Source organism: Antedon bifida, chromosome 2 (genome assembly GCF_963402885.1).
Source record: "Antedon bifida chromosome 2, ecAntBifi1.1, whole genome shotgun sequence".
NCBI lineage: Eukaryota > Metazoa > Echinodermata > Crinoidea > Comatulida > Antedonidae > Antedon > Antedon bifida.
In genome coordinates this window covers 25980691-26006392 of record NC_136227.1, presented here as the reverse complement: position 1 = coordinate 26006392, position 25702 = coordinate 25980691, and positions in this window count along the sequence as shown.

Here is a 25702-nt window from a genome sequence, read left to right as displayed (position 1 = left end):
AACTAAATCCTATTTATTATCAATGTGCGCGAGTGCAATCAAAATGGGTATGGTAGCGCACAGTGCTAAATTAAATCATATTTATTATCACTGTGCGCGTGTGCAACCAAAATGGGTATTTTAGCGCACAGTGCTAAACTAAATCATTTTTATTATCACTGTGTGCGAGTGCAACCAAAATGGGTATGGTAGCGCACAGTGCTAAACTAAATCATATTTATTATCACTGTGCGCGAGTGCAACCAAAATGGGTATGGTAGCGCACAGTGCTAAACTAAATCATATTTATTATCACTGTGCGCGAGTGCAACCAAAATGGGTATGGTAGCGCACAGTGGTAAACTAAATCATATTTATTATCACTGTGCGCGAGTGCAACCAATATGGGTATGGTAGCGCACAGTGCTATACTAAATCCTATTTATTATCACTGTGCGCGAGTGCAACCAAATGGGAATAGTAGCGCACAGTGCTAAACTAAATCATATTTATTATCACTGTGCGCTAGTGCAACCAATATGGGTATGGTAGCGCACAGTGCTTAACTAAATCCTATTTATTATCACTGTGCGCGAGTGCAACCAAAATGGGTATGATAGCTCACAGTGCAAAACTAAATCCTATTTATTATCACTATGCGCGAGTGCAACCAAAATGGGTATGGTAGCGCACAGTGCTAATCTAAATCCTATTTATTATCACTGTGCGTGAGTGCAACCAAAATGGGTATGGTAGCGTACAGTGCTAAACTAAATCCTATTTATTATCACTGTGCGCGAGTGCAACCAAAATGGGTATGGTAGCGCACAGTGCTAAACTAAATCATATTTATTATCACTGTGCGCGAGTGCAACCAAAATAGGTATGGTAGCGCACAGTGGTAAACTAAATCCTATTTATTATCACTGTGCGCGAGTGCAACCAAAATGGGTATGATAGCGCACAGTGCTAAACTAAATCCTATTTATTATCACTGTGCGCGAGTGCAACTAAAATGGGTATGGTAGCGCACAGTGCTAAACTAAATCATTTTTATTATCACTGTGCGCGAGTGCAACCAAAATGGGTATGGTAGCGCACAGTGCTAAACTAAATCATATTTATTATCACTGTGCGCGAGTGCAACCAAAATAGGTATGGCAGCGCACAGTGGTAAACTAAATCCTATTTATTATCACTGCGCGCGAGTGCAATCAAAATGGGTATGGTAGCGCACAGTGCTAAATTAAATCATATTATTATCACTGTGCGCGAGTGCAACCAAAATGGGTATTTTAGCGCACAGTGCTAAACTAAATCATTTTTTTATTATCACTGTGTGCGAGTGCAACCAAAATGGGTATGGTAGCGCATAGTGCTAAACTAAATCATATTTATTATCACTGTGCGCGAGTGCAACCAAAATGGGTATGGTAGCGCACAGTGCTAAACTAAATCCTATTTATTATTACTGTGCGCGAGTGCAACCAAAATGGGTATGATAGCGCACAGTGCTAAACTAAATCATATTTATTATCACTGTGCGCATGTGCAACCAAAATGGGTATGGTAGCGCACAGTGGTAAACTAAATCATATTTATTATCACTGTGCGCGAGTGCAACCAAAATGGGTATGGTAGCGCACAGTGGTAAACTAAATCATATTTATTATCACTGTGCGCGAGTGCAACCAAAATGGGTATGGTAGCGCACAGTGCTAAACTAAATCTTATTTATTATCACTGTGCGCGAGTGCAACCAAAATGGGAATAGTAGCGCACAGTGCTAAACTAAATCATATTTATTATTACTGTGCGCTAGTGCAACCAATATGGGTATGGTAGCGCACTGTGCAAAAGTAAATCATTTTTATTGTCACTGTGCGCGAGTGCAACCAAAATGGGTATGGTAGCGCACAGTGCTAAACTAAATCATATTTATTATCACTGTGCGCGAGTGCAACCAAAATGGGTATGGTAGCGCACAGTGGTAAACTCAATCATATTTATTATCACTATGCGCGAGTGCAACCAAAATGGGTATGGTAGCGCACAGTGCTAAACTAAATGCTATTTATTATCACTGTGCGAGAGTGCAACCAAAATGGGTATTTTAGCGCACGGTGCTAAACTAAATCATATTTATTATCACTGTGCGCGAGTGCAACCAAAATGGGTATGGTAGCGCACAGTGCTAAACTAAATGCTATTTATTATCACTGTGCGAGAGTGCAACCAAAATGGGTATTTTAGCGCACGGTGCAAAACTAAATCCTATTTATTATCACTGTGCGCGAGTGCAACCAAAATGGGAATAGTAGCGCACAGTGCTAAACTAAATCCTATTTATTATCACTGTGCGCGAGTGCAACCAAAATGGGTATGATAGCGCACAGTGCTAAACTAAATCATATTTATTATCACTGTGCGCGAGTGCAACCAAAATGGGTATGGGAGCGCACAGTGGTAAACTAAATCATATTTATTATCACTGTGCGCGAGTGCAACCAAAATGGGTATGGTAGCGCACAGTGCTAAACTAAATCCTATTTATTATCACTGTGCGCGAGTGCAACCAAAATGGGTATTTTAGCGCACAGTGCTAAACAAAATCATTTATATTATCACTGTGCGCGAGTGCAACCAAAATGGGTATGGTAGCGCACAGTGCTAAACTAAATCATATTTATTATCACTGTGCGCGAGTGCAACCAAAATAGGTATGGCAGCGCACAGTGGTAAACTAAATCCTATTTATTATCACTGTGCGCGAGTGCAATCAAAATGGGTATGATAGCGCACAGTGCTAAACTAAATCATAATTATTATCACTGTGCGCGAGTGCAACCAAAATGGGTATGGTAGCGCACAGTGGTAAACTAAATCCTATTTATTATCACTGTGCGCGAGTGCAACCAAAATGGGTATGGTAGCGCACAGTGCTAAACTAAATCCTATTTATTATCACTGTGCGCGAGTGCAACCAAAATGGGTATTTTAGCGCACAGTGATAAACTAAATCATTTTTATTATCACTGTGCGCGAGTGCAACCAAAATGGGTATGATAGCGCACAGTGGTAAACTAAATCATATTTATTATCATTATGCGCTAGTGCAACCAAAATGGGTATGGTAGCGCACAGTGCTAAACTAAATGCTATTTATTATCACTGTGTGAGAGTGCAACCAAAATGGGTATTTTAGCGCACGGTGCTAAACTAAATTATATTTATTATCACTGTGCGCGAGTGCAACCAAAATAGGTATGGTAGCGCACAGTGCTAAACTAAATCATATTTATTATCACTGTGCGCGAGTGCAACCAAAATGGGTATGGTAGCGCACAGTGGTAAACTAAATCATATTTATTATCACTGTGCGCGATTGCAACCAAAATGGGTATGGTAGCGCACAGTGCTAAACTAAATCCTATTTATTATCACTGTGCGCGAGTGCAACCAAAATGGATATTTTAGCGCACAGTGCTAAACTAAATCATATTTATTATCACTGTGCGCGAGTGCAACCAAAATAGGTATGGCAGCGCACAGTGGTAAACTAAATCCTATTTATTATCACTGTGCGAGAGTGCAACCAAAATGGGTATTTTAGCGCACGGTGCTAAACTAAATCATATTTATTATCACTGTGCGCGAGTGCAACCAAAATGGGTATGGTAGCGCACAGTGCTAAACTAAATGCTAATTATTATCACTGTGCGAGAGTGCAACCAAAATGGGTATTTTAGCGCACGGTGCTAAACTAAATCCTATTTATTATCACTGTGCGCGAGTGCAACCAAAATGGGAATAGTAGCGCACAGTGCTAAACTAAATCCTATTTATTATCACTGTGCGCGAGTGCAACCAAAATGGGTATGGGGAGCGCACAGTGGTAAACTAAATCATATTTATTATCACTGTGCGCGAGTGCAACCAAAATGGGTATGGTAGCGCACAGTGCTAAACTAAATCCTATTTATTATCACTGTGCGCAAGTGCAACCAAAATGGGTATTTTAGCGCACAGTGCTAAACAAAATCATTTATATTATCACTGTGCGCGAGTGCAACCAAAATGGGTATGGTAGCGCACAGTGCTAAACTAAATCATATTTATTATCACTGTGCGTGAGTGGAACCAAAATAGGTATGGCAGCGCACAGTGGTAAACTAAATCCTATTTATTATCACTGTGCGCGAGTGCAATCAAAATGGGTATGATAGCGCACAGTGCTAAACTAAGTCATATTTATTATCACTGTGCGCGAGTGCAACCAAAATAGGTATGGTAGCGCACAGTGCTAAACTAAATCATATTTATTATCACTGTGCGCGAGTGCAACCACAATGGGTATGGTAGCGCACAGTGGTAAACTAAATCATATTTATTATCACTGTGCGCGAGTGCAACCAAAATGGGTATGGTAGCGCACAGTGCTAAACTAAATCCTATTTATTATCACTGTGCGCGAGTGCAACCAAAATGGATATTTTAGCGCACAGTGGTAAACTAAATCATTTTTATTATCACTGTGTGCGAGTGCAACCAAAATGGGTATGGTAGCGCACAGTGCTAAACTAAATCATTTTTATTATCACTGTGTGCGAGTGCAACCAAAATGGGTATGATAGCGCACAGTGCTAAACTAAATCATATTTATTATCACTGTGCGCGAGTGCAACCAAAATGGGTATGGGAGCGCACAGTGGTAAACTAAATCATATTTATTATCACTGTGCGCGAGTGCAACCAAAATGGGTATGGTAGCGCACAGTGCTAAACTAAATCCTATTTATTATCACTGTGCGCGAGTGCAACCAAAATGGGTATTTTAGCGCACAGTGCTAAACAAAATCATTTATATTATCACTGTGCGCGAGTGCAACCAAAATGGGTATGGTAGCGCACAGTGCTAAACTAAATCATATTTATTATCACTGTGCGCGAGTGCAACCAAAATAGGTATGGCAGCGCACAGTGGTAAACTAAATCCTATTTATTATCACTGTGCGCGAGTGCAATCAAAATGGGTATGATAGCGCACAGTGCTAAACTAAATCATAATTATTATCACTGTGCGCGAGTGCAACCAAAATGGGTATGGTAGCGCACAGTGGTAAACTAAATCCTATTTATTATCACTGTGCGCGAGTGCAACCAAAATGGGTATGGTAGCGCACAGTGCTAAACTAAATCCTATTTATTATCACTGTGCGCGAGTGCAACCAAAATGGGTATTTTAGCGCACAGTGATAAACTAAATCATTTTTATTATCACTGTGCGCGAGTGCAACCAAAATGGGTATGATAGCGCACAGTGGTAAACTAAATCATATTTATTATCATTATGCGCTAGTGCAACCAAAATGGGTATGGTAGCGCACAGTGCTAAACTAAATGCTATTTATTATCACTGTGTGAGAGTGCAACCAAAATGGGTATTTTAGCGCACGGTGCTAAACTAAATTATATTTATTATCACTGTGCGCGAGTGCAACCAAAATAGGTATGGTAGCGCACAGTGCTAAACTAAATCATATTTATTATCACTGTGCGCGAGTGCAACCAAAATGGGTATGGTAGCGCACAGTGGTAAACTAAATCATATTTATTATCACTGTGCGCGATTGCAACCAAAATGGGTATGGTAGCGCACAGTGCTAAACTAAATCCTATTTATTATCACTGTGCGCGAGTGCAACCAAAATGGATATTTTAGCGCACAGTGCTAAACTAAATCATATTTATTATCACTGTGCGCGAGTGCAACCAAAATAGGTATGGCAGCGCACAGTGGTAAACTAAATCCTATTTATTATCACTGTGCGAGAGTGCAACCAAAATGGGTATTTTAGCGCACGGTGCTAAACTAAATCATATTTATTATCACTGTGCGCGAGTGCAACCAAAATGGGTATGGTAGCGCACAGTGCTAAACTAAATGCTAATTATTATCACTGTGCGAGAGTGCAACCAAAATGGGTATTTTAGCGCACGGTGCTAAACTAAATCCTATTTATTATCACTGTGCGCGAGTGCAACCAAAATGGGAATAGTAGCGCACAGTGCTAAACTAAATCCTATTTATTATCACTGTGCGCGAGTGCAACCAAAATGGGTATGGGGAGCGCACAGTGGTAAACTAAATCATATTTATTATCACTGTGCGCGAGTGCAACCAAAATGGGTATGGTAGCGCACAGTGCTAAACTAAATCCTATTTATTATCACTGTGCGCAAGTGCAACCAAAATGGGTATTTTAGCGCACAGTGCTAAACAAAATCATTTATATTATCACTGTGCGCGAGTGCAACCAAAATGGGTATGGTAGCGCACAGTGCTAAACTAAATCATATTTATTATCACTGTGCGTGAGTGGAACCAAAATAGGTATGGCAGCGCACAGTGGTAAACTAAATCCTATTTATTATCACTGTGCGCGAGTGCAATCAAAATGGGTATGATAGCGCACAGTGCTAAACTAAATCCTATTTATTATCACTGTGCGCGAGTGCAACCAAAATGGGTATGGTAGCGCACAGTGCTAAACTAAATCATAATTATTATCACTGTGCGCGAGTGCAACCAAAATGGGTATGGTAGCGCACAGTGGTAAACTAAATCATATTTATTATCACTGTGCGCGAGTGCAACCAAAATGGGTATGGTAGCGCACAGTGCTAAACTAAATCCTATTTATTATCACTGTGCGCGAGTGCAACCAAAATGGGTATTTTAGCGCACAGTGCTAAACTAAATCATTTTTATTATCACTGTGCGCGAGTGCAACCAAAATGGGTATGATAGCGCACAGTGGTAAACTAAATCATATTTATTATCATTATGCGCGAGTGCAACCAAAATGGGTATGGTAGCGCACAGTGCTAAACTAAATGCTATTTATTATCACTGTGTGAGAGTGCAACCAAAATGGGTATTTTAGCGCACGGTGCTAAACTAAGTCATATTTAGTATCACTGTGCGCGAGTGCAACCAAAATAGGTATGGTAGCGCACAGTGCTAAACTAAATCATATTTATTATCACTGTGCGCGAGTGCAACCACAATGGGTATGGTAGCGCACAGTGGTAAACTAAATCATATTTATTATCACTGTGCGCGAGTGCAACCAAAATGGGTATGGTAGCGCACAGTGCTAAACTAAATCCTATTTATTATCACTGTGCGCGAGTGCAACCAAAATGGATATTTTAGCGCACAGTGGTAAACTAAATCATTTTTATTATCACTGTGTGCGAGTGCAACCAAAATGGGTATGGTAGCGCACAGTGCTAAACTAAATCATTTTTATTATCACTGTGTGCGAGTGCAACCAAAATGGGTATGGTAGCGCACAGTGCTAAACTAAATCATATTTATTATCACTGTGCGCGAGTGCAACCAAAATAGGTATGGCAGCGCACAGTGGTAAACTAAATCCTATTTATTATCACTGTGCGCAAGTGCAACCAAAATGGGTATTTTAGCGCACAGTGCTAAACAAAATCATTTATATTATCACTGTGCGCGAGTGCAACCAAAATGGGTATGGTAGCGCACAGTGCTAAACTAAATCATATTTATTATCACTGTGCGCGAGTGCAACCAAAATAGGTATGGCAGCGCACAGTGGTAAACTAAATCCTATTTATTATCACTGTGCGCGAGTGCAATCAAAATGGGTATGATAGCGCACAGTGCTAAACTAAATCCTATTTATTATCACTGTGCGCGAGTGCAACCAAAATGGGTATGGTAGCGCACAGTGCTAAACTAAATCATAATTATTATCACTGTGCGCGAGTGCAACCAAAATGGGTATGGTAGCGCACAGTGGTAAACTAAATCATATTTATTATCACTGTGCGCGAGTGCAACCAAAATGGGTATGGTAGCGCACAGTGCTAAACTAAATCCTATTTATTATCACTGTGCGCGAGTGCAACCAAAATGGGTATTTTAGCGCACAGTGCTAAACTAAATCATTTTTATTATCACTGTGCGCGAGTGCAACCAAAATGGGTATGATAGCGCACAGTGGTAAACTAAATCATATTTATTATCATTATGCGCGAGTGCAACCAAAATGGGTATGGTAGCGCACAGAGTGCTAAACTAAATGCTATTTATTATCACTGTGTGAGAGTGCAACCAAAATGGGTATTTTAGCGCACGGTGCTAAACTAAGTCATATTTAGTATCACTGTGCGCGAGTGCAACCAAAATAGGTATGGTAGCGCACAGTGCTAAACTAAATCATATTTATTATCACTGTGCGCGAGTGCAACCACAATGGGTATGGTAGCGCACAGTGGTAAACTAAATCATATTTATTATCACTGTGCGCGAGTGCAACCAAAATGGGTATGGTAGCGCACAGTGCTAAACTAAATCCTATTTATTATCACTGTGCGCGAGTGCAACCAAAATGGATATTTTAGCGCACAGTGCTAAACTAAATCATATTTATTATCACTGTGCGCGAGTGCAACCAAAATAGGTATGGCAGCGCACAGTGGTAAACTAAATCCTATTTATTATCACTGTGCGCGAGTGCAATCAAAATGGGTATGGTAGCGCACAGTGCTAAATTAAATCATATTTATTATCACTGTGCGCGAGTTCAACCAAAATGGGTATTTTAGCGCACAGTGCTAAACTAAATCATTTTTATTATCACTGTGTGCGAGTGCAACCAAAATGGGTATGGTAGCGCACAGTGCTAAACTAAATCATATTTATTATCACTGTGCGTGAGTGCAACCAAAATGGGTATGGTAAATCGCACAGTGCTAAACTAAATCCTATTTATTATCACTGTGCGCGAGTGCAACCAAAATGGGTATGGTAGCGCACAGTGCTAAACTAAATCATATTTATTATCACTGTGCGCAAGTGCAACCAAAATAGGTATGGTAGCGCACAGTGGTAAACTAAATCCTATTTATTATCACTGTGCGCGAGTGCAAACAAAATGGGTATGGTAGCGCACAGTGCTAAACTAAATCCTATTTATTATCACTGTGCGCGAGTGCAACCAAAATGGGTATGGTAGCGCACAGTGCTAAACTAAATCATATTTATTATCACTGTGCGCGAGTGCAACCAAAATGGGTATGGTAGAGCACAGTGCTAAACTAAATCATATTTATTATCACCTTGCGCGAGAGTGCAACCAAAATGGGTATTTTAGCGCACAGTGCAAAACTAAATCATTTTTATTATCACTGTGCGCGAGTGCAACCAAAATGGGTATAGTAGCGCACAGTGCTAAACTAAATCATATTTATTATCACTGTGCGCGAGTGCAACCAAAATGGGTATGGTAGCGCACAGTGGTAAACTAAATCATATTTATTATCACTATGCGCGAGTGCAACCAAAATGGGTATGGTAGCGCACAGTGCTAAACTAAATGCTATTTATTATCACTGTGCGAGAGTGCAACCAAAATGGGTATTTTAGCGCACGGTGCTAAACTAAATCATATTTATTATCACTGTGCGCGAGTGCAACCAAAATAGGTATGGTAGCGCACAGTGGTAAACAAAATCCTATTTATTATCACTGTGCGCGAGTGCAATCAAAATGGGCATTGTAGCGCACAGTGCTAAACTAAATCATATTTATTATCACTGTGCGTGGTGCAACCAAAATAGGTATGACAGCGCACAGTGGTAAACTAAATCCTATTTATTATCACTGTGCGCGAGTGCAATCAAAATGGGTATGGTAGCGCACAGTGCTAAACTAAATCATTTTTATTATCACTGTGCGCGAGTGCAACCAAAATGGGTATGGTAGCGCACTGTGCTAAACTAAATCATATTTATTATCACTGTGCGCGAGTGAAACCAAAATGGGTATGATAGCGCACAGTGGTAAACTATATTATATTTATTATCACTGTGCGCGAGTGCAACCAAAATGGGTATGATAGCGCACAGTGCTAAACTAAATCCTATTTATTATCACTGTGCGCGAGTGCAACCAAAATGGGTATGGTAGCGCACAGTGCTAAACTAAATCATATTTATTATCACTGTGCGCGAGTGCAACCAAAATAGGTATGGTAGCGCACAGTGGTTAACTAAATCCTATTTATTATCATTGTGCGCGAGTGCAATCAAAATGGGTATGGTAGCGCACAGTGCTAAACTAAATCATATTTATTATCACTGTGCTCGAATGCAACCAAAATGGGTATGGTAGCGCGCAGTGCTAAACTAAATCCTATTTATTATCACTTTGCGCGAATGCAACCAAAATAGGTATGGTAGCGCACAGTGCTAAACTAAATCATATTTATTATCACTGTGCGCGAGTGCAACCAAAATGGGTATGGTAGCGTACAGTGCTAAACTAAATCCTATTTATTATCACTGTGCGCGAGTGCAACCAAAATGGGTATGATAGCGCACAGTGGTAAACTAAATCCTATTTATTATCACTGTGCGCGAGTGCAATCAAAATGGGTATGGTAGCGCACAGTGCTAAACTAAATCATATTTATTATCACTGTGCGCGAGTGCAACCAAAATGGGTATGGTAGCGCACAGTGCTAAACTAAATCATATTTATTATCACTGTGCGCGAGTGCAACCAAAATGGGTATGGTAGCGCACAGTGCTAAACTAAATCATATTTATTATAACTGTGCGCGAGTGCAACCAAAATGGGTATGGTAGAGCACAGTGCTAAACTAAATCATATTTACTGTGCGCGAGTGCAACCAAAATGGGTATGATAGCGCATAGTGGTAAACTATATCATATTTATTATCACTGTGCGCGAGTGCAACCAAAATGGGTATGGTAGCGCACTGTGCTAAACTAAATCCTATTTATTATCACTGTGCGCGAGTGCAACAAAAATGGGTATTTTAGCGCACAGTGCAAAACTAAATCATTTTTATTATCACTGTGCGCGAGTGCAACCAAAATGGGTATGATAGCGCACAGTGGTAAACTAAATCCTATTTATTATAACTGTGCGCGAGTGCAATCAAAATGGGTATGGTAGCGCACAGTGCTAAACCAAATCATATTTATTATCACTGTGCGCGAGTGCAACCAAAATGGGTATGGTAGCGCACAGTGCTAAACTAAATCCTATTTATTATCACTGTGCGCGAGTGCAACCAAAATGGGTATGGTAGCGCACAGTGCTAAACTAAATCCTATTTATTATCACTGTGCGCGAGTGCAACCAAAATGGGTATGGTAGCGCACAGTGGTAAACTAAATCATATTTATTATCACTGTGCGCGAAGGCAACCAAAATAGGTATGGTAGCGCACAGTGGTAAACTAAATCCTATTTATTATCACTATGGGCGAGTGCAATCAAAATGGGTATGGTAGCGCACAGTGCTAAACTAAATCATATTTATTATCAATGTGCGCGATTGCAACCAAAATGGGAATAGTAGCGCACAGTGCTAAACTAAATCATATTTATTATCACTGTGCTCGAATGCAACCAAAATGGGTATGGTAGCGCACAGTGCTAAACTAAATCCTATTTATTATCACTTTGCGCGAATGCAACCAAAATAGGTATGGTAGCGCACAGTGCTAAACTAAAGCATATTTATTATCACTGTGCGCGAGTGCAACCAAAATGGGTATGGTAGCGCACAGTGCTAAACTAAATCATATTTATTATCACTGTGCGCGAGTGCAACCAAAATGGGTATGATAGCGCACAGTGGTAAACTAAATCATATTTATTATCACTGTGCGCGAGTGCAACCAAAATGGGTATGGTAGCGCACAGTGCTAAACTAAATCATATTTATTATCACTGTGCGCGAGTGCAACCAAAATGGGTATGGTAGAGCACAGTGCTAAACTAAATCATATTTATTATCACTGTGCGCGAGTGGAACCAAAATGGGTATGATAGCGCACAGTGGTAAACTATATCATATTTATTATCACTGTGCGCGAGTGCAACCAAAATGGGTATGGTAGCGCACAGTGCTAAACTAAATCCTATTTATTATCACTGTGCGCGAGTGCAACCAAAATGGGTATGATAGCGCACAGTGGTAAACTAAATCATATTTATTATCACTGTGCGCGAGGGCAACCAAAATGGATTTGGTAGCGCACAGTGCTAAACTAAATCCTATTTATTATCACTGTGCGCGAGTGCAACCAAAATGGGTATGGTAGCGCACAGTGCTAAACTAAATCATATTTATTATCACTGTGCGCGAGTGCAACCAAAATGGGTATTTTAGCGCATAGTGGTAAACTATATCATATTTATTATCACTGTGCGCGAGTGCAACCAAAATGGGTATGGTAGCGCACAGTGCTAAACTAAATCCTATTTATTATCACTGTGCGCGAGTGCAACCAAAATGGGTATGGTACCGCACAGTGCTAAACTAAATCCTATTTATTATCACAGTGCGCGAGTGCAACCAAAATAGGTATGGTAGCGCACAGTGGTAAACAAAATCCTATTTATTATCACTGTGCGCGAGTGCAAACAATATGGGTATGGTAGCGCACAGTGCTAAACTAAATCCTATTTATTATCACTGTGCGCGAGTGCAACCAAAATGGGAATAGTAGCGCACAGTGCTAAACTAAATCATATTTATTATTACTGTGCGCTAGTGCAACCAAAATGGGTATGGTAGCGCACAGTGCTAAACTAAATCCTATTTATTATCACTGTGCGCGAGTGCAACCAAAATGGGTTTGATAGCGCACAGTGCAAAACTAAATCCTATTGATTATCACTGTGCGCGGTGCAACCAAAATGGGTATGATAGCACACAGTGCTAAACTAAATCCTATTTATTATCACTGTGCGCGAGTGCAATCAAAATGGGTATGGTAGCGCACAGTGCTAAACTAAATCATATTTATTATCACTGTGCGCGAGTGCAACCAAAATGGGTATGGTAGCGCACAGTGCTAAACTAAATCATATTTATTATTACTGTGCGCGAGTGCAACCAAGATAGGTATGGCAGCGCACAGTGGTAAACTAAATCCTATTTATTATCACTGTGCGCGAGTGCAATCAAAATGGGCATGGTAGCGCACAGTGCTAAACTAAATCATATTTATTATCACTGTGCGCGAGTGCAACCAAAATGGGTATCGTAGTGCACAGTGCTGACAATGACAATGACAATGATTCTTTATTTCTTTATCGACCCTTTTTCAGGGTATGAAAGAACATTCTTTCAATGTTATACAGAAACAAACTAAACACTTCCAGACATAAATATTTGGTTTTAATAAATAATTGATATATCGAAAAACCAACATCTAACTAAAACAAATACAAAATTTTATGAATAAATTTAGCTAAGTTTGATAGTTTTTTTTTTTGATCTGGTATTAAGTAATTGGTGCATTTTGTTTCTATTTGGACGGGTGATATAATACTTTTGAATGTAAATTTGGCGCATGGGAACAAGTAAGGGGCAAATAAATAAATAGTGGTATTCGTCTCCAGTCTCGTTTAGTTTACATAAAGTACATTTTGTTTCGTGTTCATTACTGTATCTTTTAGAGATTGGAAGTCGATGATTCCCACATCTTAACCAGCAGAGATCAATCCTTTCATTATCTTTTAGTAAAATTAATGACTGTTCGAATACTAAAACATCCTTAAAATATCTATAATTATCACACACTGAATTAGAAAAAACATCATGACGCCATTCCTGTTTTGAGATGTCACTCAATCGGAGATTAATACTCTTTGCTAACCATTTTTTATTAAAATTATCCAAATTTTTCCACATTTGGGGCATACCACAATTGTTGAGTACATTTTGAATTTTGCTAGTCCATTGTGAGAGATAAATACCCTGATCATGTAATTTTTTTAGCAACCTGAACATAATATTTGACAATTTGCTTTGTTTGCTACTTATGATGCGTACCCAAAACTGTAACATTCTTTTATCAATTACTAATTTAATATTTACTCTACCGACTTCAACAAAAACCATGCAATTTGCAGTGGATTTATTAAGTTTGAGAATATGCTTTAAAAATGTTCTGTAAAAGACCTCGATCTGATCAAGCTTTTGGAATCCCCAAACTTCGCAACCATATACCAAAATTGGCAAAACGAGCTGGTCAAACAGTTCACACACAATGTCTAACGGAAGATTTAATTGTTTGGCTTTTGTTAACATACTGTACATTGCTCTTTTGGCTTGTGTTACTTGCTTGTCAATAGCTTTATTAAATTTGCCATTAAAATTAAAGGTTGTCCCTAAATAAATGTAATCATCTACAATCTCAATTTGTTCATCACCAAACATAAACATGGGTTTATTTCTAACTTTACTTCTAGAAAAAATAATAATTTTTGATTTTGTCGTGTTAACTGTGAGGTTCCACATACCACAATAGTTATGAATAGCTTTTAATGCTTTCTGAAGTTCTGTGGGACTTTCTGCCATAACAATTGTATCATCCGCATACAATAAAACATACAATTTAAGGAAAACTTCTACATCATCATCACTTAAAACCTTGTTGAATTCTTTTGATAGGTAATCTAGACCTTTATAGTAACGACTGACAAAAAATTCGAAATCATTAAGGTAAATCGCAAACAAAAGTGGTGACAAGTTTTCCCCTTGTCGTACTCCAAAATTACATGGGAAACAATCGGAAATTAAACCATTCAATTTGACACAAGACTTGGCCGTTGCATACATCTATATATAAATTATGGTTAATTCTGACATAGGCGAGCACAATGCAAAAACTTCGGTACAAATCTCCGCCTTTGATACCTACCTTATCTATCTCAGATGTACCGCGAAACGTAGATTTGATAACATTAGTTTTCACATCGACGCTATTGTTCCATATTTCTATCTTAGGAAGATATTATAAAGGGTTTTATAAGAAATTTTCTGATTTCAATCGGTAAATTTTAACTCTACGCGCGGTAAGTAATTTCCGGGTTCACGGTAAGGTGTGTCAATTGTGTCACCTTGCAAGTTCCCTGCATGGTTGGTTTCAACCAGGGAGTTGTAAAACAACTCCCTGTTTCAACTAAGTTGGCCGTTGGTGCTTGTTGTGGCGATAGCCATTTTGGTTTTTTTGTTTATTTTCGGACCGCGCGTGTGAAGGAATAGTACTGTAGTACATAAAGATCAAATTAAATATATTCATAAAACATAGGAGTATTATTGTGGGAAATAATTATATAAAATTACATCAAGAGAATTAATGATAAGAGCTTTTGTTTGAAATCGAATGAAACCCCGATAGCCGAGTTATTGAGTAAGCTGCCGGGACTCATGTATACTATGCGCTATCTGTGTCCCGTCAGGACCCTGGATACTTCTGCCCATATTGCAAGCCGTCTAAAACGTCTTCCTTCTTAGGCCAAAACGGCTCACTGTGTCGCGGAATGTATTAATTATACTGATTAAGATGGTATTTATTTGAATAAACGCCCGGAACACCTCCCCAATAAAACATAAATTAAAACAATTCTCGCCACTCCCACCCCCCCCCCCCTCCCATCCAAATACCATCTAATTAACGCCCATCCACATTTATACACACAATATTGTATTATATTTATAACACAATTTTACTATTTTTTAGTAGATTTCATCGGACTGTTATCTACAATTTACCAAGCATTTGTTATTCTTTTTTACCACTTTTCATATCTACAATAAACACTATACGTAAAACGCTATTAATCATCTAAGACACTGTGAAACAGGTTAGTGAGTAGGTTTAGTTTTACGAATATCAAAAGCATTTAAATAATGGTAACCGATCGAAATCTTCCAGGCCAGAATGTCCTTCTAAAACTTTTTACCCGAGTCATTATCATTCCGAGAACCATCGTCTACACTTCCTACAGCAGAGGGGGAGCGAGCGAAGCGAGCTCACCCTCTAGTATTATAAATAACAGTAATACTTTACCGTTTATGCCACATGAAATTAATTTGCTCCACAAAAACGATCTGTCAACTAAATCCTATTTATTATCACTGTGCGCGAGTGCAACCAAAATGGATATGATAGCGCACAGTGCTAAACTAAATCATTTTTATTATCACTGTGTGCGAGTGCAACCAAAATGGGTATGGTAGCGCACAGTGCTAAACTAAATCATATTTATTATCACTGTGCGCGAGTGCAACCAAAATGGGTATGGTAGCGCACAGTGCTAAACTAAATCCTATTTATTATCACTGTGCGCGAGTGCAACCAAAATGGGTATGATAGCGCACAGTGCTAAACTAAATCATATTTATTATCACTGTGCGCGAGTGCAACCAAAATGGGTATGGTAGCGCACAGTGGTAAATTAAATCATATTTATTATCACTGTGCGCGAGTGCAATCAAAATGGGTATGATAGCGCACAGTGCTAAACTAAATCATAATTATTATCACTGTGCGCGAGTGCAACCAAAATGGGTATGGTAGCGCACAGTGGTAAACTAAATCATATTTATTATCACTGTGCGCGAGTGCAACCAAAATGGGTATGGTAGCGCACAGTGCTAAACTAAATCCTATTTATTATCACTGTGCGCGAGTGCAACCAAAATGGGTATTTTTAGCGCACAGTGCTAAACTAAATCATTTTTATTATCACTGTGCGCGAGTGCAACCAAAATGGGTATGGTAGCGCACAGTGGTAAACTAAATCATATTTATTATCATTATGCGCGAGTGCAACCAAAATGGGTATGGTAGCGCACAGTGCTAAACTAAATGCTATTTATTATCACTGTGTGAGAGTGCAACCAACATGGGTATTTTTAGCGCACGGTGCTAAACTAAATCATATTTATTATCACTGTGCGCGAGTGCAACCAAAATAGGTATGGTAGCGCACAGTGCTAAACTAAATCATATTTATTATCACTGTGCGCGAGTGCAACCAAAATGGGTATGGTAGCGCACAGTGGTAAACTAAATCATATTTATTATCACTGTGCGCGAGTGCAACCAAAATGGGTATGGTAGCGCACAGTGCTAAACTAAATCCTATTTATTATCACTGTGCGCGAGTGCAACCAAAATGGGTATTTCAGCGCACAGTGCTAAACTAAATCATATTTATTATCACTGTGCTCGAGTGCAACAAAAATAGGTATGGTAGCGCACAGTGCAAAACTAAATCCTATTTATTATCACTGTGCGCGAGTGCAACCAAAATAGGTTTGGCAGCGCACAGTGGTAAACTAAATCCTATTTATTATCACTGTGCGCGAGTGCAACCAAAATAGGTATGGTAGCGCACAGTGCTAAACTAAATCCTATTTATTATCACTGTGCGCGAGTGCAACCAAAATAGGTTTGGCAGCGCACAGTGGTAAACTAAATCCTATTTATTATCACTGTGCGCGAGTGCAATCAAAATGGGTATGGTAGCGCACAGTGCTAAATTAAATCATATTTATTATCACTGTGCGCGAGTGCAACCAAAATGGGTATTTTAGCGCACAGTGCTAAACTAAATCATTTTTATTATCACTGTGTGCGAGTGCAACCGAAATGGGTATGGTAGCGCACAGTGCTAAACTAAATCATATATATTATCACTGTGCGCGAGTGCAACCAAAATGGGTATGGTAGCGCACAGTGCTAAACTAAATCCTATTTATTATCACTGTGCGCGAGTGCAACCAAAATGGGTATGATAGCGCACAGTGCTAAACTAAATCATATTTATTATCACTGTGCGCGAGTGCAACCAAAATGGGTATGGTAGCGCACAGTGGTAAACTAAATCATATTTATTATCACTGTGCGCGAGTGCAACCAAAATGGGTATGGTAGCGCACAGTGGTAAACTAAATCATATTTATTATCACTGTGCGCGAGTGCAACCAAAATGCGTATGGTAGCGCACAGTGCTAAACTAAATCCTATTTATTATCACTGTGCGCGAGTGCAACCAAAATGGGAATAGTAGCGCACAGTGCTAAACTAAATCATATTTATTATTACTGTGCGCTAGTGCAACCAATATGGGTATGGTAGCGCACAGTGCTAAACTAAATCCTATTTATTATCACTGTGCGCGAGTGCAACCAAAATGGGTATTTTAGCGCACAGTGGTAAACTAAATCATATTTATTATCACTGTGCGCGAGTGCAACCAAAATGGGTTTGGTAGCGCACAGTGCTAAACTAAATCCTATTTATTATCACTGTGCGCGAGTGCAACAAATATGGGTATTTTAGCGCACAGTGCAAAACTAAATCATTTTTATTATCACTGTGCGCGAGTGCAACCAAAATGGGTATGGTAGAGCACAGTGCTAAACTAAATCATATTTATTATCACTGTGCGCGAGTGCAACCAAAATGGGTATGGTAGCGCACAGTGGTAAACTAAATCATATTTATTATCACTGTGCGCGAGTGCAACCAAAATGGGTATGGAAGCGCACAGTGGTAAACTAAATCATATTTATTATCACTGTGCGCGAGTGCAACCAAAATGGGTATGGTAGCGCACAGTGCTAAACTAAATCCTATTTATTATCACTGTGCGCGAGTGCAACCAAAATGGGAATAGTAGCGCACAGTGCTAAACTAAATCATATTTATTATTACTGTGCGCTAGTGCAACCAATATGGGTATGGTAGCGCACAGTGCTAAACTAAATCCTATTTATTATCACTGTGCGCGAGTGCAACCAAAATGGGTATGTAGCGCACAGTGCAAAACTAAATCATATTTATTATCACTATGCGCGAGTGCAACCAAAATGGGTATGGTAGCGCACAGTGCTAATCTAAATCCTATTTATTATCACTGTGCGCGAGTGCAACCAAAATGGGTATGGTAGCGCACAGTGCTAAACTAAATCCTATTTATTATCACTGTGCGCGAGTGCAACCAAAATGGGTATGGTAGCGCACAGTGCTAAACTAAATCATATTTATTATCACTGTGCGCAAGTGCAACCAAAATAGGTATGGTAGCGCACAGTGGTAAACTAAATCCTATTTATTATCACTGTGCGCGAGTGCAAACAAAATAGGTATGGTAGCGCACAGTGCTAAACTAAATCCTATTTATTATCACTGTGCGCGAGTGCAACCAAAATGAGTATGGTAGCGCACAGTGGTAAACTAAATCCTATTTATTATCACTGTGCGCGAGTGCAAACAAAATGGGTATGGTAGCGCACAGTGCTAAACTAAATCCTATTTATTATCACTGTGCGCGAGTGCAACCAAAATGGGTATGATAGCGCACAGTGCTAAACTAAATCCTATTTATTATCACTGTGCGCGAGTGCAACCAAAATGGGTATGGTAGCGCACAGTGCTAAACTAAATCATATTTATTATCACTGTGCGCGAGTGCAACCAAAATGGGTATGGTAGCGCACAGTGGTAAACTAAATCATATTTATTATCACAGTGCGCGAGTGCAACCAAAATGGGTTTGGTAGCGCACAGTGCTAAACTAAATCCTATTTATTATCACTGTGCGCGAGTGCAACAAAAATGGGTATTTTAGCGCACAGTGCAAAACTAAATCATTTTTATTATCACTGTGCGCGAGTGCAACCAAAATGGGTATGGTAGCGCACAGTGCTAAACTAAATCATATTTATTATCACTGTGCGCGAGTGCAACCAAAATGGGTATGGTAGCGCACAGTGGTAAACTAAATCATATTTATTATCACTATGCGCGAGTGCAACCAAAATGGGTATGGTAGCGCACAGTGCTAAACTAAATGCTATTTATTATCACTGTGCGAGAGTGCAACCAAAATGGGTATTTTAGCGCACGGTGCTAAACTAAATCATATTTATTATCACTGTGCGCGAGTGCAACCAAAATAGGTATGGTAGCGCACAGTGGTAAACTAAATCCTATTTATTATCACTGTGCGCGAGTGCAATCAAAATGGGCATTGTAGCGCACAGTGCTAAACTAAATCATATTTATTATCACTGTGCGTGGTGCAACCAAAATAGGTATGACAGCGCACAGTGGTAAACTAAATCCTATTTATTATCACTGTACGCGAGTGCAATCAAAATGGGTATGGTAGCGCACAGTGCTAAACTAAATCATTTTTATTATCACTGTGCGCGAGTGCAACCAAAATGGGTATGGTAGCGCACTGTGCTAAACTAAATCATATTTATTATCACTGTGCGCGAGTGCAACCAAAATGGGTATGATAGCGCACAGTGGTAAACTATATCATATTTATTATCACTGTGCGCGAGTGCAACCAAAATGGGTATGGTAGCGCACAGTGCTAAACTAAATCATATTTATTATCACTGTGCGCGAGTGCAGCCAAAATAGGTATGGTAGCGCACAGTGGTTAACTAAATCCTATTTATTATCATTGTGCGCGAGTGCAATCAAAATGGGTTTGGTAGCGCACAGTGCTAAACTAAATCATATTTATTATCACTGTGCTCGAATGCAACCAAAATGGGTATGGTAGCGCGCAGTGCTAAACTAAATCCTATTTATTATCACTTTGCGCGAATGCAACCAAAATAGGAATGGTAGCGCACAGTGCTAAACTAAATCATATTTATTATCACTGTGCGCGAGTGCAACCAAAATGGGTATTGTAGCGTACAGTGCTAAACTAAATCCTATTTATTATCACTGTGCGCGAGTGCAACCAAAATGGGTATGATAGCGCACAGTGGTAAACTAAATCCTATTTATTATCACTGTGCGCGAGTGCAATCAAAATGGGTATATTAGCGCACAGTGCTAAACTAAATCATATTTATTATCACTGTGCGCGAGTGCAACCAAAATGGGTATGGTAGAGCACAGTGCTAAACTAAATCATATTTACTGTGCGCGAGTGCAACCAAAATGGGTATGATAGCGCACAGTGGTAAACTATATCATATTTATTATCACTGTGCGCGAGTGCAACCAAAATGGGTATGGTAGCGCACAGTGCTAAACTAAATCCTATTTATTATCACTGTGCGCGAGTGCAACCAACATGGGTATGGTAGCTCACAGTGCTAAACTAAATCATATTTATTATCACTGTGCGCGAGGGCAACCAAAATAGGTATGGTAGCCTAAATCCTATTTATTATCACTGTGCGCGAGTGCAACCAAAATGGGTATGATAGCGCACAGTGCTAAACTAAATCCTATTTATTATCACTGTGCGCGAGTGCAACCAAAATGGGTATGGTAGCGCACAGTGCTAAACTAAATCATATTTATTATCACTGTGCGCGAGTGCAACCAAAATGGGTATGGTAGCGCACAGTGGTAAACTAAATCATATTTATTAACACTGTGCGCGAGTGCAACCAAAATGGGTTTGGTAGCGCACAGTGCTAAACTAAATCCTATTTATTATCACTGTGCGCGAGTGCAACAAAAATGGGTATTTTAGCGCACAGTGCAAAACTAAATCATTTTTATTATCACTGTGCGCGAGTGCAACCAAAATGGGTATGGTAGCGCACAGTGCTAAACTAAATCATATTTATTATCACTGTGCGCGAGTGTAACCAAAATGGGTATTTTAGCGCACGGTGCTAAACTAAATCATATTTATTATCACTGTGCGCGAGTGCAACCAAAATAGGTATGGTAGCGCACAGTGCTAAACTAAATCCTATTTATTATCACTGTGCGCGAGTGCAATCAAAATGGGTATTGTAGCGCACAGTGCTAAACTAAATCATATGTATTATCACTGTGCTCGAATGCAACCAAAATGGGTATGGTAGCGCACAGTGCTAAACTAAATCCTATTTATTATCACTTTGCGCGAATGCAACCAAAATAGGTATGGTAGCGCACAGTGCTAAACTAAATCATATTTATTATCACTGAGCGCGAGTGCAACCAAAATGGGTATGGTAGCGCACAGTGCTAAACTAAATCATATTTATTATCACTGTGCGCGAGTGCAACCAAAATGGGTATGGTAGCGCACAGTGGTAAACTAAATCATATTTATTATCACTATGCGCGAGTGCAACCAAAATGGGTATGGTAGCGCACAGTGCTAAACTAAATCCTATTTATTATCACTGTGCGAGAGTGCAACCAAAATGGGTATGGTAGCGCACAGTGCTAAACTAAATCATATTTATTATCACTGTGCGTGAGTGCAACCAAAATGGGTATGATAGCGCACAGTGGTAAACTATATCATATTTATTATCACTGTGCGCGAGTGCAACCAAAATGGGTATGGTAGCGCACAGTGCTAAATTAAATCCTATTTATTATCACTGTGCGCGAGTGCAACCAAAATGGGTATGGTAGCGCACAGTGCTAAACTAAATCATATTTATTATCACTGTGCGCGAGTGCAACCAAAATAGGTATGGTAGCGCACAGTGGTAAACTAAATCCTATTTATTATCACTGTGCGCGAGTGCAAACAAAATGGGTATGGTAGCGCACAGTGCTAAACTAAATCCTATTTATTATCACTGTGCGCGAGTGCAACCAAAATGGGTATGGTAGCGTACAGTGCTAAACTAAATCATATTTACTATCACTGTGCGCGAGTGCAACCAAAATGGGTATGATAGCGCACAGTGCTAAACTAAATCCTATTTATTATCACTGTGCGCGAGTGCAACCAAAATGGGTATGGTAGCGCACAGTGCTAAACTAAATCATATTTATTATCACTGTGCGCGAGTGCAACCAAAATGGGTATGGTAGCGAACAGTGCTAAACTAAATCCTATTTAATATCGCTGTGCGCGAGTGCAACAAAATGGGTATTTTAGCGCACAGTGCAAAACTAAGTCATTTTTATTATCACTGTGCGCGAGTGCAACCAAAATGGGTATGGTAGCGCACAGTGCTAAACTAAATCATATTTATTATAACTGTGCGCGAGTGCAACCAAAATGGGTATGGTAGCGCACAGTGGTAAACTAAATCATAATTATTATCACTATGCGCGAATGCAACCAAAATGGGTATGGTAGCGCACAGTGCTAAACTAAATGCTATTTATTATCACTGTGCGAGAGTGCAACCAAAATGGGTATGGTAGCGCACAGTGGTAAACTAAATCATATTTATTATCACTATGCGCGAGTGCAACCAAAATGGGTATGGTAGCGCACAGTGCTAAACTAAATGCTATTTATTATCACTGTGCGCGAGTGCAACCAAAATGGGTATGATAGCGCACAGTGCTAAACTAAATCATATTTATTATCACTGTGCGCGAGTGCAACCAAAATGGGTATGGTAGCGCACAGTGGTAAATTAAATCATATTTATTATCACTGTGCGCGAGTGCAATCAAAATGGGTATGATAGCGCACAGTGCTAAACTAAATCATAATTATTATCACTGTGCGCGAGTGCAACCAAAATGGGTATGGTAGCGCACAGTGGTAAACTAAATCATATTTATTATCACTGTGCGCGAGTGCAACCAAAATGGGTATGGTAGCGCACAGTGCTAAACTAAATCCTATTTATTATCACTGTGCGCGAGTGCAACCAAAATGGGTATTTTTAGCGCACAGTGCTAAACTAAATCATTTTTATTATCACTGTGCGCGAGTGCAACCAAAATGGGTATGGTAGCGCACAGTGGTAAACTAAATCATATTTATTATCATTATGCGCGAGTGCAACCAAAATGGGTATGGTAGCGCACAGTGCTAAACTAAATGCTATTTATTATCACTGTGTGAGAGTGCAACCAACATGGGTATTTTAGCGCACGGTGCTAAACTAAATCATATTTATTATCACTGTGCGCGAGTGCAACCAAAATAGGTATGGTAGCGCACAGTGCTAAACTAAATCATATTTATTATCACTGTGCGCGAGTGCAACCAAAATGGGTATGGTAGCGCACAGTGGTAAACTAAATCATATTTATTATCACTGTGCGCGAGTGCAACCAAAATGGGTATGGTAGCGCACAGTGCTAAACTAAATCCTATTTATTATCACTGTGCGCGAGTGCAACCAAAATGGGTATTTCAGCGCACAGTGCTAAACTAAATCATATTTATTATCACTGTGCTCGAGTGCAACAAAAATAGGTATGGTAGCGCACAGTGCAAAACTAAATCCTATTTATTATCACTGTGCGCGAGTGCAACCAAAATAGGTTTGGCAGCGCACAGTGGTAAACTAAATCCTATTTATTATCACTGTGCGCGAGTGCAACCAAAATAGGTATGGTAGCGCACAGTGCTAAACTAAATCCTATTTATTATCACTGTGCGCGAGTGCAACCAAAATAGGTTTGGCAGCGCACAGTGGTAAACTAAATCCTATTTATTATCACTGTGCGCGAGTGCAATCAAAATGGGTATGGTAGCGCACAGTGCTAAATTAAATCATATTTATTATCACTGTGCGCGAGTGCAACCAAAATGGGTATTTTAGCGCACAGTGCTAAACTAAATCATTTTTATTATCACTGTGTGCGAGTGCAACCAAAATGGGTATGGTAGCGCACAGTGCTAAACTAAATCATATATATTATCACTGTGCGCGAGTGCAACCAAAATGGGTATGGTAGCGCACAGTGCTAAACTAAATCCTATTTATTATCACTGTGCGCGAGTGCAACCAAAATGGGTATGATAGCGCACAGTGCTAAACTAAATCATATTTATTATCACTGTGCGCGAGTGCAACCAAAATGGGTATGGTAGCGCACAGTGGTAAACTAAATCATATTTATTATCACTGTGCGCGAGTGCAACCAAAATGGGTATGGTAGCGCACAGTGGTAAACTAAATCATATTTATTATCACTGTGCGCGAGTGCAACCAAAATGCGTATGGTAGCGCACAGTGCTAAACTAAATCCTATTTATTATCACTGTGCGCGAGTGCAACCAAAATGGGAATAGTAGCGCACAGTGCTAAACTAAATCATATTTATTATTACTGTGCGCTAGTGCAACCAATATGGGTATGGTAGCGCACAGTGCTAAACTAAATCCTATTTATTATCACTGTGCGCGAGTGCAACCAAAATGGGTATTTTAGCGCACAGTGGTAAACTAAATCATATTTATTATCACTGTGCGCGAGTGCAACCAAAATGGGTTTGGTAGCGCACAGTGCTAAACTAAATCCTATTTATTATCACTGTGCGCGAGTGCAACAAATATGGGTATTTTAGCGCACAGTGCAAAACTGAATCATTTTTATTATCACTGTGCGCGAGTGCAACCAAAATGGGTATGGTAGAGCACAGTGCTAAACTAAATCATATTTATTATCACTGTGCGCGAGTGCAACCAAAATGGGTATGGTAGCGCACAGTGGTAAACTAAATCATATTTATTATCACTGTGCGCGAGTGCAACCAAAATGGGTATGGAAGCGCACAGTGGTAAACTAAATCATATTTATTATCACTGTGCGCGAGTGCAACCAAAATGGGTATGGTAGCGCACAGTGCTAAACTAAATCCTATTTATTATCACTGTGCGCGAGTGCAACCAAAATGGGAATAGTAGCGCACAGTGCTAAACTAAATCATATTTATTATTACTGTGCGCTAGTGCAACCAATATGGGTATGGTAGCGCACAGTGCTAAACTAAATCCTATTTATTATCACTGTGCGCGAGTGCAACCAAAATGGGTATGTAGCGCACAGTGCAAAACTAAATCATATTTATTATCACTATGCGCGAGTGCAACCAAAATGGGTATGGTAGCGCACAGTGCTAATCTAAATCCTATTTATTATCACTGTGCG